Source organism: Malaclemys terrapin, chromosome 6 (genome assembly GCF_027887155.1).
Source record: "Malaclemys terrapin pileata isolate rMalTer1 chromosome 6, rMalTer1.hap1, whole genome shotgun sequence".
NCBI lineage: Eukaryota > Metazoa > Chordata > Testudines > Emydidae > Malaclemys > Malaclemys terrapin.
The window spans coordinates 119,805,090-119,819,016 of record NC_071510.1 but is presented as its reverse complement, the minus strand read 5'-3'; the positions used below and the strand labels follow the sequence as shown (position 1 = coordinate 119,819,016).

The 13,927-nt window shown below is 51.5% G+C and overlaps 1 long non-coding RNA gene across 1 annotated transcript; it reads left to right on the top strand.

Annotated features, from left to right (window-relative positions):
• The first annotated feature begins 678 nt into the window (after positions 1–678).
• LOC128839644 (uncharacterized) lies at positions 679–8,150 on the top strand. The gene is made up of 7 exons (XR_008445492.1): positions 679–725; positions 5,929–5,985; positions 6,266–6,389; positions 6,521–6,644; positions 7,165–7,295; positions 7,585–7,638; positions 8,064–8,150. It is a non-coding gene; the product is annotated as an uncharacterized LOC128839644 (long non-coding RNA).
• The last annotated feature ends 5,777 nt before the right edge of the window (positions 8,151–13,927 follow it).

Genomic DNA, 13,927 nt, shown 5'->3' with positions numbered 1-13,927 from the left:
AGGATACATAGCAGGGCTCATGTGGCAGTGAGTTCCAAAGACAAAAGGACCCATTCATAAGATCATGTTATCTGAAGAAGCCACCCCAGAGACAGTTGCATCTCAGCGCTGGGCTAGCCATTCCCATCTAGTGTTGCTGTGCTGCTGTTCCTCAGCTGTTCCACCCCAGAGGTGACTGCATCTCAGCCCCAGGTGACCATTACCCAGCAGTGGAAAGAGTTCAATATTTGCTAAGGGTTTTTGTTTTCAGTTCTAAGAAATGCCTCATTTCTGAGAAGAGGCAGTTGGGGATGTAATTTCTGGACGGAGAGGCAGTGGTAACATCCAGAAATTCATTAGGGGGGTGTATCTCTGGCCAAGCTGTCCGGCCCCCCAAGTTGATCGCAGTTCCTTGTACTTTCAGTGCCTTTTAAAGCATGTGCACTTCCAGACCCTGCTGCTCCAAAGAGCCCGTGGAGGGATCTGGGGAATGAAGATTCTCTGCACCCTCCAGTCTCTGTCACTTGCTTTTCCAGCCTGGCCCCACCTCTCTGGGCCTCTCTGTGCTCCCCTCCCACACACACACTGCCTCCCACCCCCTCGCACTACAATGTGAGAGCAGGGCCGCCCCACCCACCTTCAAACCCCCGCCAGCTGGGCTGCTGGAAGGATAAGACACAGGAAGTTACGCTTTTGTTTCTCAGACAAAATTTTGCCTGCACGGAGAGGAGCGGAGATTTGGCCGGGTAAGAGCAGGGGGCGGAGGGGGAGGGCGTGTGGAGGGGTTTTGACCCAATCTAATCCATCCCCCTCAAGGAGCAGGATTGTCCCCCCCTACTCTATCCCCCCCGCCAAGGGGCAGGATCGTCCCCTCTGCTCTATTCCCCCAGGTTGCAGGATTGTCCCCTGCAGTCTATCCCCCACCCATGGGGCAGGATCGTCCCTGTTTGTTCCCCATGTTTCACCCTCCCTAACTGTGCTAGGGCATTGCCAAGTCACATGAGAAGTCTTGGCTCTCTGTGGGTGGAAATTCCCAGCAGCTGGGGGTGGGGGTGCGGGACAGGGGCAGTTCGGACCTTGTCCTCTGTCCAGCAGAAAGACAGGCACAGACAGATACTAATCTACCCTCAACACTGCATCTGGCTCATGGCGTGATTTGAAACACTGTCAAACTCTGACCAGTTCAACCAGCTAAAACCAGGGCAAACCCTTGGGCCTGTGCAATCCCCCAGAACAGTGGCTTGTCTTGCGTTAACCACGATCGGGACATTTACAGGCACAAGCTAATCTATGGAAGGAGAGCCGGCCCCTCAGATGTTCACCCCCTCCCCCCACACACACACACAAAAATGAGGGGTTCTATATATTTGCTTGCCGGTTTTTTGAGCCGCTTTTCCAGCCCTTGCCACTGGAGGGAGAAGCTGGAGAAGGGGCTCTAAAGACCAGCAAGCAAATATATAGAACCCCCTTTTTTGTGTGTGAACATCTAGGGGGCTAGCTCTTTCCGTGGGTTAGTTTGTGCCTGTGATGCGCACTGCTTTGCCTTATCACAGCGCAGCAATCCCATGCCTCCAGCAGCTGGGGATTGCAGGAAAACCCCAACTGCCCTGTGAATCTGGCAACTTTTCAGTGGATGAAATCCTGATAGATTATGTCCAAAGAGGGAGGGAAACAAAATTCCCATTTCCTATCTTGACGGGGGGGGGGTCTACTTAGGATGAAAAAACAAATTGGGCCGGCCCCGGTGCTTGCTCAGGAGACATCACTGATGGTAGGACAGATAGAGCCGGTCCCCTTTGGGGCACATCGGTGGCTGGGAGGGATCCCAGGGTGGGAAACTGGGGAGTCTCCAGCAGAAAAAGGAGACTTTGGTGCTCCAGGACCAGAGCCCAGCGTTAGGGGAGTGGGGTTGGGCCAGGGCATGTTCTTTCCCTTTTCTGTGCCTCGGTTTCCCCCACCCAATGCCCAGGGCTCTGTGGGGGTGAGAGGGTGAATTTGCTCTCACGCCAGCTGGAGGAAAGCTCGGCCAGTCAGCACCCAGCTCACTGCATGATGGGAAGGAAGCTATTTCCTTGTTAGGCCCTGAGCGTGGCCTTTCCTAAGGCCGAGCTCGGTGCCTCCCGGACTCGGGCTCCAGCAGCCCCTGTGTCTCCCCAGCTGCCCTCGGCAGCAAGTCGGACTGAGATCAAACTCCTCTCAGAGGCTTGTGCCCCTGCCGGGCGTGGCACTGCCAGTGATTAGCCCCTGGCACATGGTGTCTGCCAGGCCGTAGGCAGCAGAGAACAGCCCAGTGTCACCAACAGCCCCAGCGCTAAGGTAGGCTGGGCACAAGCCAACAACAAGTGCTGTGATATGGCCAAAGAGCGTTGGCCATGCTCCCAGCCCGGCAGAGGGGTGGGTGGTGGGTGTCTCTCCAGGGACGCAGAGACGCTGACAGTGTGCAGGGGGCCATGGGGGATAATCAGCTGGACGTGAGCCCCCGTGCGACAGTGTGGCCAAAGGAGCTAAGGATGCCCAAACAGGGGAATCGCGCGTAGAAGCAGAGAGGTCAGTTTACCTCTGGATTTGGCGCTGGTGCGACCGCTGCTGGGGTCCTGTGTTCAGTTCCAGAGCAGTCCAAGGAGGATGTGAATATATTGGAGAGGGGGCAGAGGGGGGCCACGCGAATGGTTAAAGGATTACAAAACGTGTCCTGGAGTGATAGACCCCAGGAGCTCAAGCTGTTTAGCTTTGCAAAGAGAAGCTCCCACCTCCCGGGGTGACTTGCTCCAATCTAGAAGCACATACACAGGGATCAAATATTTAATAATGGGCTCTTCAGGCTATCAGAGAAAGCTCTAACGTGACCACATGGCTGGAAGTTGAAGCTGGACACATTCAGCCTGGAAAGAAGATATCCGTGTTTACCAGGGAGGGGAATTAACCATGGGAACAATGTACCAAGGAGTGCGGTGGATTCTCCCTCGAGGTGGGATGTGTTTCTAAGAGATCTGCTCTCGTTCAAACAGGAATTAACTGGGTGCAGTTCTCTGGCCTGCGTTATCCAGGAGCTCAGCCTTGGTCCCTCCTGGCCTGGGAATCTACCAATCTCCGCCATGACTTCTTGGAATCCATCTTCTCGCTCTGGTGCCACCCCGGGGACAGGGAAACAAAGATCCTATGATCATATGTGGTCTCAAAAAGTTATCACGATACAGACAGACAAAAAGAAATGCCATTGAGTTGTGTGTTAGGCCTTTTACTTCACTTGGCCAATTAACTTCTATAATTGGTAATTTTATCTTCATTAATAGCTGCCAATTATTGGTTACTTGTTAGTCACTATTGGCTGCCAGCTGTTGGTTATTTAGTACCCACCATTAGCTGTCAGATTATTTCATAGTGACAGTGTGGAGAAATGGAAAATAAAAGTTTTGCTGAAAAATGGAAAACTGACAAAATCAGAATCTTTTCATGCAAATTTCCATTTTCAAAGAACAGTCAAATTTTAGTATCTCTTGGGTTTCTGTCTTCACATTTTTAGGTAGCTATCATTGTTTCTCAGGTTTCAATCTTCAGTTTTCTGTCTTCGGTTTTCAGTTCTTGTTTATCGTGTTTTGGTCCAGGCTTGTCAGTTTTGTGGCTCTAATTATCACTTTACATATCTACCATATCAGATTTTCTTCTTCATTTCAGGGCTGTTTGTTATTGGTTTTCTGTTCTTGTGTATTAATTACAAGATTTCACTGTATGTTTTTTCAGCTTCACTTATTATGGTCTCTCTACTGATTATCAGCTTTTCGTTTTCTTTATAAATTTAGGGTGTTTAAACATTTTTTTTCAGTTCTGCTATTCACTTATTGCTCCTTTTCACTATTGGTTTTCTGCCTTTGACTATTCATTTTCTAATTTTGACTAGGTTTTGTGACCTTGATCTGGTTTTCATACTTCAATTACTGGTTTTCTATTTTGGCTATTGGTTTTCTGATTTCAATTAGTACTTTTCTGGCGTTGATTACTGAGGGCTTCTGCATTCAGTAATTGGTATTCTGATATTGATTCCTGGTTTTATGTCTTTGACTTTTGGTTTTCTTGGCTTCTATATCTGGTTTTCTGACTTCCATTTCTGGTTTAGACTCTTTGACTATTGGTTTTCTTGACTTCAAATGCTATTTTTTATTATTGTTGATTTTCAGACTCTGTTTCCCAATATCTTACTTTGATTACTGGTTTTCTAGCTTTGATGACTATGATTAGTGGTTTCCTGTTTTTGACCATTGGTTTTCAGATATTAATGATTAGTTCATTGATTGATTTCTTTCACTGCTTTTCTGGTTTCAGTAACTTGTTTTCTGATTTCAATGACTAGTTTTCTGCTTTTGATTATTTCTTTTCTGACTCTAGTTATTGGTTTGCTGAGTTCCATGATTGGCTTTCTGTGTCTTCAATGACTGCTTTTCTATAATCACCAATTGGCTTTTCTGGGTTTAGTTATTGCTTTTATAATAACTAGTGATTAGAATAACTAATTGTGACGTTGTGCAGTCTATATGGTTTTATAAAAACTTGATAATAAGTCAATATAATGTAACTGAGCTGGTTTTAGAGAAAATACGGTAATAAGTGAATGTAACGTAACTGGGATATGCTTCATGCAAAAGGTCTCTTGTAAGGTATCATTACAAAGCTTATTATCTACTGAGTATGATCATCTGATTTGTATAAATGTACCACTCTTGTATCTAAAACTAGAAATATAAAATGTAACTCTGAGGGCCTATTGTAATTGTGTAAAGTGTGGACCATTAATGATGGTTTGGAATCTTGATGACTCCCATTGTCTGCAGATGGCTGTATTTACCTGTGAGTCTTCCTGTATATGTGTGTGCTGGCAAGTGAGTAATGAAGTCTTGCAGTGACATGTGATCATGTCACCTGAACTGGAATCCATCTTTAACCTGGTGCTTTTCCAGTGAGGGGGGGTGGAAACCCAGAGAGACAAAGAGTTCCCGCCTTATGCAAAAGATATATAAAGGGGGGAAGAGAACAGAGAGGGAAGGAAGCCATCATGAAGAATCCCCTAGCTATCACCTGAGCTGCAACAAGAGCTGCACCAGGGGAAAGGATTGTGCCCAGGCCTGGAAGATGTCCAGTCTGAGAAAAACTTACTGAAGCATCTCTGAGGGTGAGATTATCTGTATTTAGTTTGATTAGGCATAGATTTGCGCATTTTATTTTATTTTGCTTGGTGACTTACTTTGTTCTGTCTGTTACTACTTTGAACCACTTAAATCCTACTGTCTGTATTTAATAAAATCACTTTTTATTTAGTAATTTACTCAGAGTATGTATTAATACCTGGGGGAGCAAATAACTGTGCATATCTCTCTATCAGTGTTATAGAGGGCGAACAATTTATGAGTTTGCCCTGCATAAGCTTTATGCAGGGTAAAACGGATTTATCTGGGTTTAGACCCCATTGGGAGTTGGGCATCTGAGTGCTAAAGACAAGCACGCTACTGCGAGCTGTTTTCAGGTAAACTTGCAGCTTTGGGACAAGTGATTCAGACCCTGGGTCTGTGTCTGGAGCCAGACAGGAGTGTCTGGCTCAGCAAGACAGGGTGCTGGAGTCCTGAGCTGGCAGGGAAAACAGGAGCAGGGGTAGTCTTTGCACATCGGGTGGCAGCTCCCAAGGGGGTTTCTGTGATCCAACCCGTCACACTAATAATCTGTGATTACTAGTGTTGAGTTATCAGCATTTGAAACTATGTTTTTCTCTCATTTCATCAATTTTCTCTCTTCAATTATTAGTTTTCACTTAACGTTGTTTGGGTTTTATTTAGTTTCAATGACCTTTATGTCACGGGTTTATTTTGCACCACCTATCTTGATGGATCACCTTGAGTCACCTGTGGGGGGATCTTTTGTTCAAGATGGAAAAAAAATTCCTTGTCTCTCGCTGCATCGCAGATGTTCGTTCATGTTGCGAAGGAGGTCAGAGAGACCTGCAGTCTGCCCCCAATCCAGGTAAGTCCTCGTTTCCCATCAACCCAATGCTGGTTCCACCCCCCACTCCATCACCCCCACCTGATTCTTATTATTCATTGTCTCTATTGCCAGAGCACCTCAGAGCCCCCCCTTCCTAGACCAGAACCCCATTGTGCCAGGCGCTGGTCAAACCCCGAACAAACAGCCAGTCCCTGCTCCCATTATTCTCCCTCCACGCTCACGTCATGCCCAGGATCTCGGTGTCGGTGGCTGGGTTTGGCAGCAGCCTTCAGCTCTGGTCTCCTCTCTGTGCTCCCAGCCCCAGTGTGACCCTTCTCCTGCGCTCTCTGTTGCAACGCCTGGACCTGTTGGTGCGAGATTGGCAGCTCTCCGAAGCCTACGGCGCAGAAGAGGGACAGGAGTATCTCAAAGACATCACACAGGTAATGACCAGAGCCGAGCACCATGTGTGTTCATGGAAACAGCAAACTCCGGCTGTGGGGCGGAGCTGAACGTTTCCATGGTGGGTCTGATTTCTCGCTGATGGCCACAAATGTCGGTTTAACTCCCGCAGGACCTGGCAGCCTCTTCTGAGTAGCCCCTGGTGTTGGGAGCCCTGAGGGCGAGAGGGACCCGGTGCTATCTACTGCTCCACCCTGGCACTAGGTTCACCAAGAGCAGGGCAGGGACGCCAGGCGGTAAGAGACCCCACTTCCCCCCGGGTTACACCCCCAGCCTCCCTCTCCCCTCTTCTGCGCTGCCCCTACCCACATCCCTGCCCCCATCTTCCCCTCCTGCCCTGCCCCCACCCCATAATCCCAGTGCCCAGCTCACTCTCCTTGGTTTAGAATGGGCTCTCCTGCCCACTGCCCAGGGGCTCTCACTAGGTCACGGGATCTGTGCGGGAAGGGAGGGGGACATGAGGGGACACTGCTGGGGTCCTGGTCTCCTGTGGGGGACACAGCTGGTTCCCCCCTCTTAATAGGTCCCCTGTCACCCCCCCCACACACACTGCAGCCTCTCCCTGTTACTCACCCCCACTGCTCCCCCATTTTCCCCCTGGCAGTGGGGTGTGGGAGGGAGCTAAGCAGCTGTTGCCCAGAGATGGAATCTCATTTACTGTGGCACAAACCTGCCCCCTACATCCCCCATTTAACTTGTGCCCTGTCCTGGGCACCTGGATCCCTCCCGGATGCCTGAGTCCTTTTCCCCCTGCAGACATGGACGAGGATTTCCGGCAGTGCCTGTGTGACTACATCAGCACCGTGGTGCACTCAGCAGGGACACACGTCCGGATGGACTGAGCCGGGCTGGTGCTGACGGGGGCTCAGCTGGCTGCCAGGATCAAGGTGAGAGAGTGGGGTCTGCTAAAGGGGAGGGGGGCCTGGAGGAAAGACAGCAAAAGGGGCTGAAAAGCGGGGGCCAGGTGATCAGCAGGTGGCACCGTGCTGCAGAGAGTGGGGCGGGGGACTCAGCAGGGAGTGGGGCGGGGGACTCAGCAGGGGGCGCTGGGCTGCAGGGAGTGGGGCGGGGGGCTCAGCAGGGGGTGCTGGGCTGCAGGGAGTGAGGCAGGGGGCTCACCAAGGAGTGGGCTGAGCTGTCCTTGATCCCAGTTCCCCCGGGCGTTATTCCCCACAGGACGTCTCCCGATACTTGAAGACCCAACGCTACGACTTCTCCTCCCCTCTGAAGGTACCAGGTTGCCCCTCCCTCAACTTCTCTGATTTGCAGGGGAGGGGGGCACTAGTTCTATTGACCCCTCACCCCAGGTCCTCCTCCCTTTGGCTAATCGCACTAGGCCAGGAGGGGGGGGGCACCATAACAGCTGCTCCAACTGTCCTGATCGGGGACCCCCAGCTCCCAAGAAGTAAAGGGACCCCCAGGGAGCTGCACCAGAGAACTGGCCCTCTCTACTAGGGTGGCAGCAACATGGCCATAGCTGTGGAGTCATTGGGGGGCTGCCTCCTGGCTCTGAGGGAATGTGGGGGGTCAGGGGCCAGTGGGGAGGTGAAAGCGGGGAGCAGGGTCCTGGAAGAATGGGGGGAGGTGGTGAGGGGGGCTCCTAGTTCAGAGATGGTCCCATCCCAACCCCCACCCTGTCCCCTCTCCCCCCACAGATGGCTGAAGCATTTGCAGCGATGAGAAAGGAGAAAAACAGCAAAGCAGTAGAAGCCGCCAGGAGAGAATATGAACAATTTGTGCAGGAGCTGCTGAACGCAGAGGGTCTGGGAGTCGGGAGTGAGGGGCACCGGCAGAGCTCGGGGGAGCAGGGCTGGGACAGCAGGGGTCTGTGGGTTGGAGGGGGCTGCGGATGTATGAGTCACCCAGCCACGGGGGGTGCTGCTAACACTAATACCCATCCCTAATGGCCCCTCTCTCCCCGCTTTGGGCAGGACTGTGGCCACCAGAGTATAAACTGCTGCCTGAGGGTGAAGCCTGAGGAGATGAAGAGACGGCTGGAGGGGAAACGCAGGGAGCTGCTGAAGTATTGCCAGGGGCAGCTGTGGGGCGAGGACACCCAGAAACAGGCTGCCCTAAAGGTGCTGGAGCAGGGGCTGGCCGGGAAGACGTCCAAGTTCCTAACAACCTACGGACAGCGCTTTAAAGAGAAGGCTGTGCGGTTGGGCCTGTACATTGGAGAGAGTGTCCTGGCTGTGGTGGGTGCGGGTGTTGTGGCGGGCATCAGCCCAAGTTTGGTGGTCAAGGTCGGAGCGGGGGGCCTTGTCCTGATCAGGAGGATGGTGGGAAGATGGGTGTGGGGCTAATTTGGTTTTAGAATACAACAGGCACCAACGCCTCAGGGCAGGGGGATGAGGGGCAGGGTATTCATGCTGCGGGGTGACAGATAGTGGGGAAGAACCATCACACCCCACCCCGTGCAAGTCTCTGTCCCAGCCCTCAGCACTGGGAACCTCTGTATGCAAAGGATGGGGATAGATAGATAGATGTATGGAGTGGAGATAGATAGATAGATAACCCTTCTGCCCTTCAGCGTTAGCAGGAACAAGGGCCGGGTTCAGGATCTAGGGGTTCTATTTCAATAACACAAGACAAAACCGGCTTGAGTCCCCACCCAGTGACCTGGGACAATTACATACCACCCCCCGGGCTCCTCTAAGAGGCAACACTTCCCTTCTCACAAGCACGGAGTCTTAGTGTAGCAAAAGCCTTTTAATAAAGGAGGGAAATAATGTGGCATTATGTTGGGGAAACACCACAGACAGGATTCATAACATCAACCATGAGCAAAAGACCTACCCCCAAGTAAGTTTGGAAGTGTCCTTTTCCCCTGAGAGTCTTAAGTCCAGCAGCCCAACAGTCACCCCACCCACAGTTTCTGTCCTTGGTCAGCGCAGTTCCAGAGTTCAGAACTTCATCTGCAGTGTTTAGCTCCCAGCCTGAGTGGAAGGGGGTGGAGGTATGGCGGCACGTTACATGCTCCACTGCTCAGGTCCATGGCCGATTGCCACGCCTCTCCATGAGGTTCTGCTGCAGTGTTCACCGCCAGCCACTCCTCTCCACCAGCCCCTCACCAACATGTCTTCAGACTCCCCCTCCACTTAACACAGCTTGCTGTGATTTCAGCTGTTAGTAGGGGAGCCTCAGTACTGGCACACTCAGAACCACAAGCCCAAAGTAGGACCAATGCTTAGACCTAGGAAGCAGTAATCTCAGTTCTGCAGTACATAACAAGACTCCTAACAGAATCAAAATTAACTCTGCTATTATTATATGGAGGAGGAGAGAGAGGAAATCAAAGTTTTGTTTCATGCCCTAGAAGGAACCCACATCTATCCCCCAGACTACCTCAATTCACAGGGCTTTGGAACCCATGTCCCTTGCCTAGCGAGTACTACTTGGTTGAGGGCGAGTTCCTCAATCATAAAATGTCAAGTACAGTTCTACTGTCCTTGATTCACATAACCAGGATAATAACACTTTAGTACTCCTGCCCCAATAGCAAAGAGACTGGGGGTCCCACAGCAGCCAAAGTGACCATTTGGGCAAGCAGGGTGGGTGTGCCCATGCAAATTAGATCAGTCCCTGAAGTTCTTTTCCACAGCTCACCACCAGATGTCAGGGTAGAGCTCATTCTGACTCTGCTTATAGATAGATAGAGAGGGGGTGGATGAGCTCCGAGCCGGCCCCTGCATCTCTCCGTTGCAAGTTTCATTTGGTTTTCATTTTCAAAAACTGGGTGGGAACTTGATTTTCATATTTTGCATTTGGGGTTTTTTCACATTTTCTTCTCACCTGAACAAGTGTGTGGAGTGGACAATTTTGGTTTCCCCCCCCACTCATTTCCCACTGATTTGAAAAATGATACAAACGGAGGAGGGACATTAGAAAACCCCAAAATCCCCCTTCCAACATTTTTCAGTTTATTCTTGGGGCTCCAGCGGGGGGAGGGCAGGGCCTCGGGCAGAAGGAGTGGGAGGAAGTAGGCTAGCCTCCCCAAAGGGGGGGGCGGTTCACTAGTCATCCATTTGACTGTGAGTCCTATGCTTAGATTTTACCAATCAAGTGCTAAGTGTAAGCTCCTCAGCCACTGTAACAGCCTTAACATGGAGTCCCAGACAGTCCCCTCGGGTACTCCGATCTAACTGGTCACTGTGACGTTATTGACAGAATCTGTAACCATATAGATCACTGTTGCAACTACTGTTATATATTTGCAGCAAATATTGTACAAAGGTTGTCATGTGAGGTCTCTATGGGAAGGTTATGATTGGCTGGTTATAATTATGCTATCTGTATATGTGTATTATTTTTGTAGTTGAAGTTATGAATGTTGGCTCTGTACTGTTTGTATTTCAAACCAATCCTGTAATAAACTATCTCAAATTATCTATTTATCTCTTATTAAATAAGAGTTAACGACACAGTTAAAGCAGGTAAATATAGACACATACAAATGAGTTACAGTCTTAAGTTTCAGGAAGATGTGGCCAGGAAGGGAGGGGCCTGGTTTGGACTGAAGGCGGCTCAGAATGTGACAGGAAACAATGCCCCACGGTAGGGGGAAGGGGGGTGGGGTGGGGCAGGGCGTTTAGATCCGGAGCCCCTGCTGCAGGGCGCATGTAGTGGGAAAGAACCATCACCCCCCATCCCGGGCAAGAGTCCGTTCCAGCCCAGAGCATTGGGAAGCTCTGTATGCAAGGAAATAGATAGATAGAATGTACAACATGTAGCTAGATTTCAGGAGGACATAGAAATTGGTTTACAGTGGGATCACTGAGATCGGAATCCAACCCTGACCCCATCAACATCAGACAATAAATAACCCGGCTCTGGTTCCTGTGCTCCAAGCCGGCCCCTCCAGCCTTCAGTTGCAATTTCCACTGGTTTTCCTTTTCAAAAGCAGGTGGAAAAAATAGATTTTCCTATTTTGGGTGTTTCTTACATGAGCTTTCGCAGGAAGTGCCTAGGCAAGTCTCCCCAGGTATAAGGAGTCGAGTCCTTCATGCTGTCTGGACTGATTTCCAGGAGATCCCTCAGCCTGGGTTTCGTGTTTCTGAAGTTCATGATTCTCAGCTAGGACAGGACGGTCTTCACGGCTCTTCTCCCTGCAGATGGACACGAAGGCGTCGCCACCCAGGATGACGTCACAGCTCAGCGCCAGCTGCACCTTGGCCTCTTCTATGTCTCTGTTCCCAAGATTTAGGCCTCCAGCCTTCACACCCCTGAGGAAGAATCTCCCCATGCGCCCAGTCACAGACCAGGGAAATAGCTATAGTCCCAGCGGCGATTCCTCCTGCAGCTGGGACGGGGCCTGGCCCTGCCATGCTCACCACCGGGAGCTGAGGCCAGTGTGTGAATACAGGAACAGACACCAGCCTTTTCCAAACGCCAGTTCCATTCATCTCAATGGAGGGGCCCAAAGCCTAAGAAGCAAAGGGATCTAACCCACCCAACCGTTCACACCCCTCTGTCTCAGCTAACACTTAGGGAGGCTTCCCTTACCCAGACCCCATTCCCCACTTCTGGGGCTGGATGTCCCACACCGAGGTGTAGGTGGTGCAACCTCATGGTCAAAGCAAGAGTCTGGCCTAGTGATCAAAGCAGAGCTGGACGGCAGAAGCGGAGGTGAGGTCGGGAGGTCAACCAAGGGTAAGCGCCAGGGGTTCAAGGCAGGCAGGGCATAGGGCTGGAGTGGAGCAGCCAAGGGGTGGAGCCGGGGACAGGAAGCAGGTCTGACACAGCTAATACATGAAGTGTTTGTAAAACAGTCCTGGCATCTTCCACATCCTTCACAGGTGGACAATACACAGGGGATGGGCAGCAGCTCGGGCGCAGCAGGTGTATGGAGATGGAGACACTGGCTGGAAGAACCAGGGGAATGTGGAGGGCCCTGACTGACTTCCTCATCGGCCGAGTCAGCCTCTGGTCAGGGATGGAATGGGCCATGGAGACCCAGCTCCTGTTTCCCGTATCTGGACCGTATCTGCAGGAACTTTGCTGGGAGAGGTCTCTGGAGCCTCAGGTCTGCTCCCCTCCACTGATGCGGCAGGCCCTGGTGTCTCGGCTCTGCTCTCCAGTGTTGAGGCAGAGTCTGGAGTTGCCCCATCTAAGGATCCAGAAGAGAAACCTGCTCAGATGCCTTCGATCAGCGGTTCTCAAACTGTGGGTCAGGACCCCAAAGTGGGTCACAACCCCATTTTAATGGGGTCACCAGGGCTGGTGTTAGACTTGCTGGGCCCAGAGCCCAAAGCCAAAGCCTCAGCCCCACCTCCTGGGGTAGCGGGACCAGAGGTGAAAGTAAGCCGGTACGGCCCGGTACGGCGTACCAGCAAGAGCCAGTACGCCGTGCTGAACCAGACCGACTGGTGATTTAAAGGGCCCGGGGCTCCCTGCAGTGGCCAGAGCCCTGGGCCCTTTAAATCACCTCCTAAGCCCCGCTGGCAGAGCCCTGGGGTAGCAGCGGCAGGGCTCCGGCCGCTGCGGGGAGCCCCGGGCCCTTTAAAGCGCCGCCCGAGCCCCGCTGCCGGAGCCCTGTGGTAGCGGGGGCAGGGCTCCCATAGTGATTTAAAGGGCCTGGAGCTCCGCTGTGGTAGCGGTGGGAGCCCTGGGCCCTTTAAATCACCCCGAGCCCTGAGGCTCCCAGCCGCCTCTGCAGCTGGGAGCTCAGGGGGTGATTTAAAGGGCCCGGGGAATTTAAAGGCCCCGCCTCTTCCGGTTGAGGCCACGCCCCCTGCACAGAACTCCAGAGTACCGGTAAGTCCTTTAAGTTACTTTCACCCCTGAGCGGGACCCAGTCTTCAGTATTAGCCCTGCATGGCAGGGCTCAGATTAGAGGTCCCCCTGCCTGGGGCTAAAGCCCTTGAGCTTCGGCTTTTCCCCCTCCCATACCCTGACCGAGGTGGCAGGGCCCAGGCTTTGGTCCCCGCTCCTGGGATCGTGAAGTAATTTTTGTTGTCAGAAGGGGGTCACAGTGCAATGAAGTTTGAGAACCCCTGACCTAGACCTTCCCAGTGCCCCTGTGTCCTCAGTGTCTGTCTCCCACAGCTCCATGTTAGGTGGGGTGAGGGTGCGGGACTGACAGATGGAGCATGAACCAAGGCAGAGCCATGGAATGGGAGTTGTGTTTGCAGCCCAGACACCAGGGTGATGGAAGCCCGGGACACACACAACAGGTTGCATTCCATTCACTACAGATGGTATAAACTTTTATACAGGGTAAGCTCATGTTGTTCGCCCTCTTTCTCAAAGTAAAGAGAGAGATGCACAGCTGCTTGCCCCTCCCCCCCAGGTAACAATTATCTACACTGGGTTTATTAACAAACAAAAGTGATTTTGTTTAGTATAAAAGGTAGGATTTAAGTGGTCATAAGAGATAGGAGCCAGAACAAAGCAGGTTACTAAGCAGAAATAAGCAGAACATGCAAACGAAACTGGAGTCACTAAAAACTGGTTACAAATAATAAGTTCTCGCCCTAGATGTGGTTCTAATAATTTTTGCGCAGACTGGACGCCTTTCCAG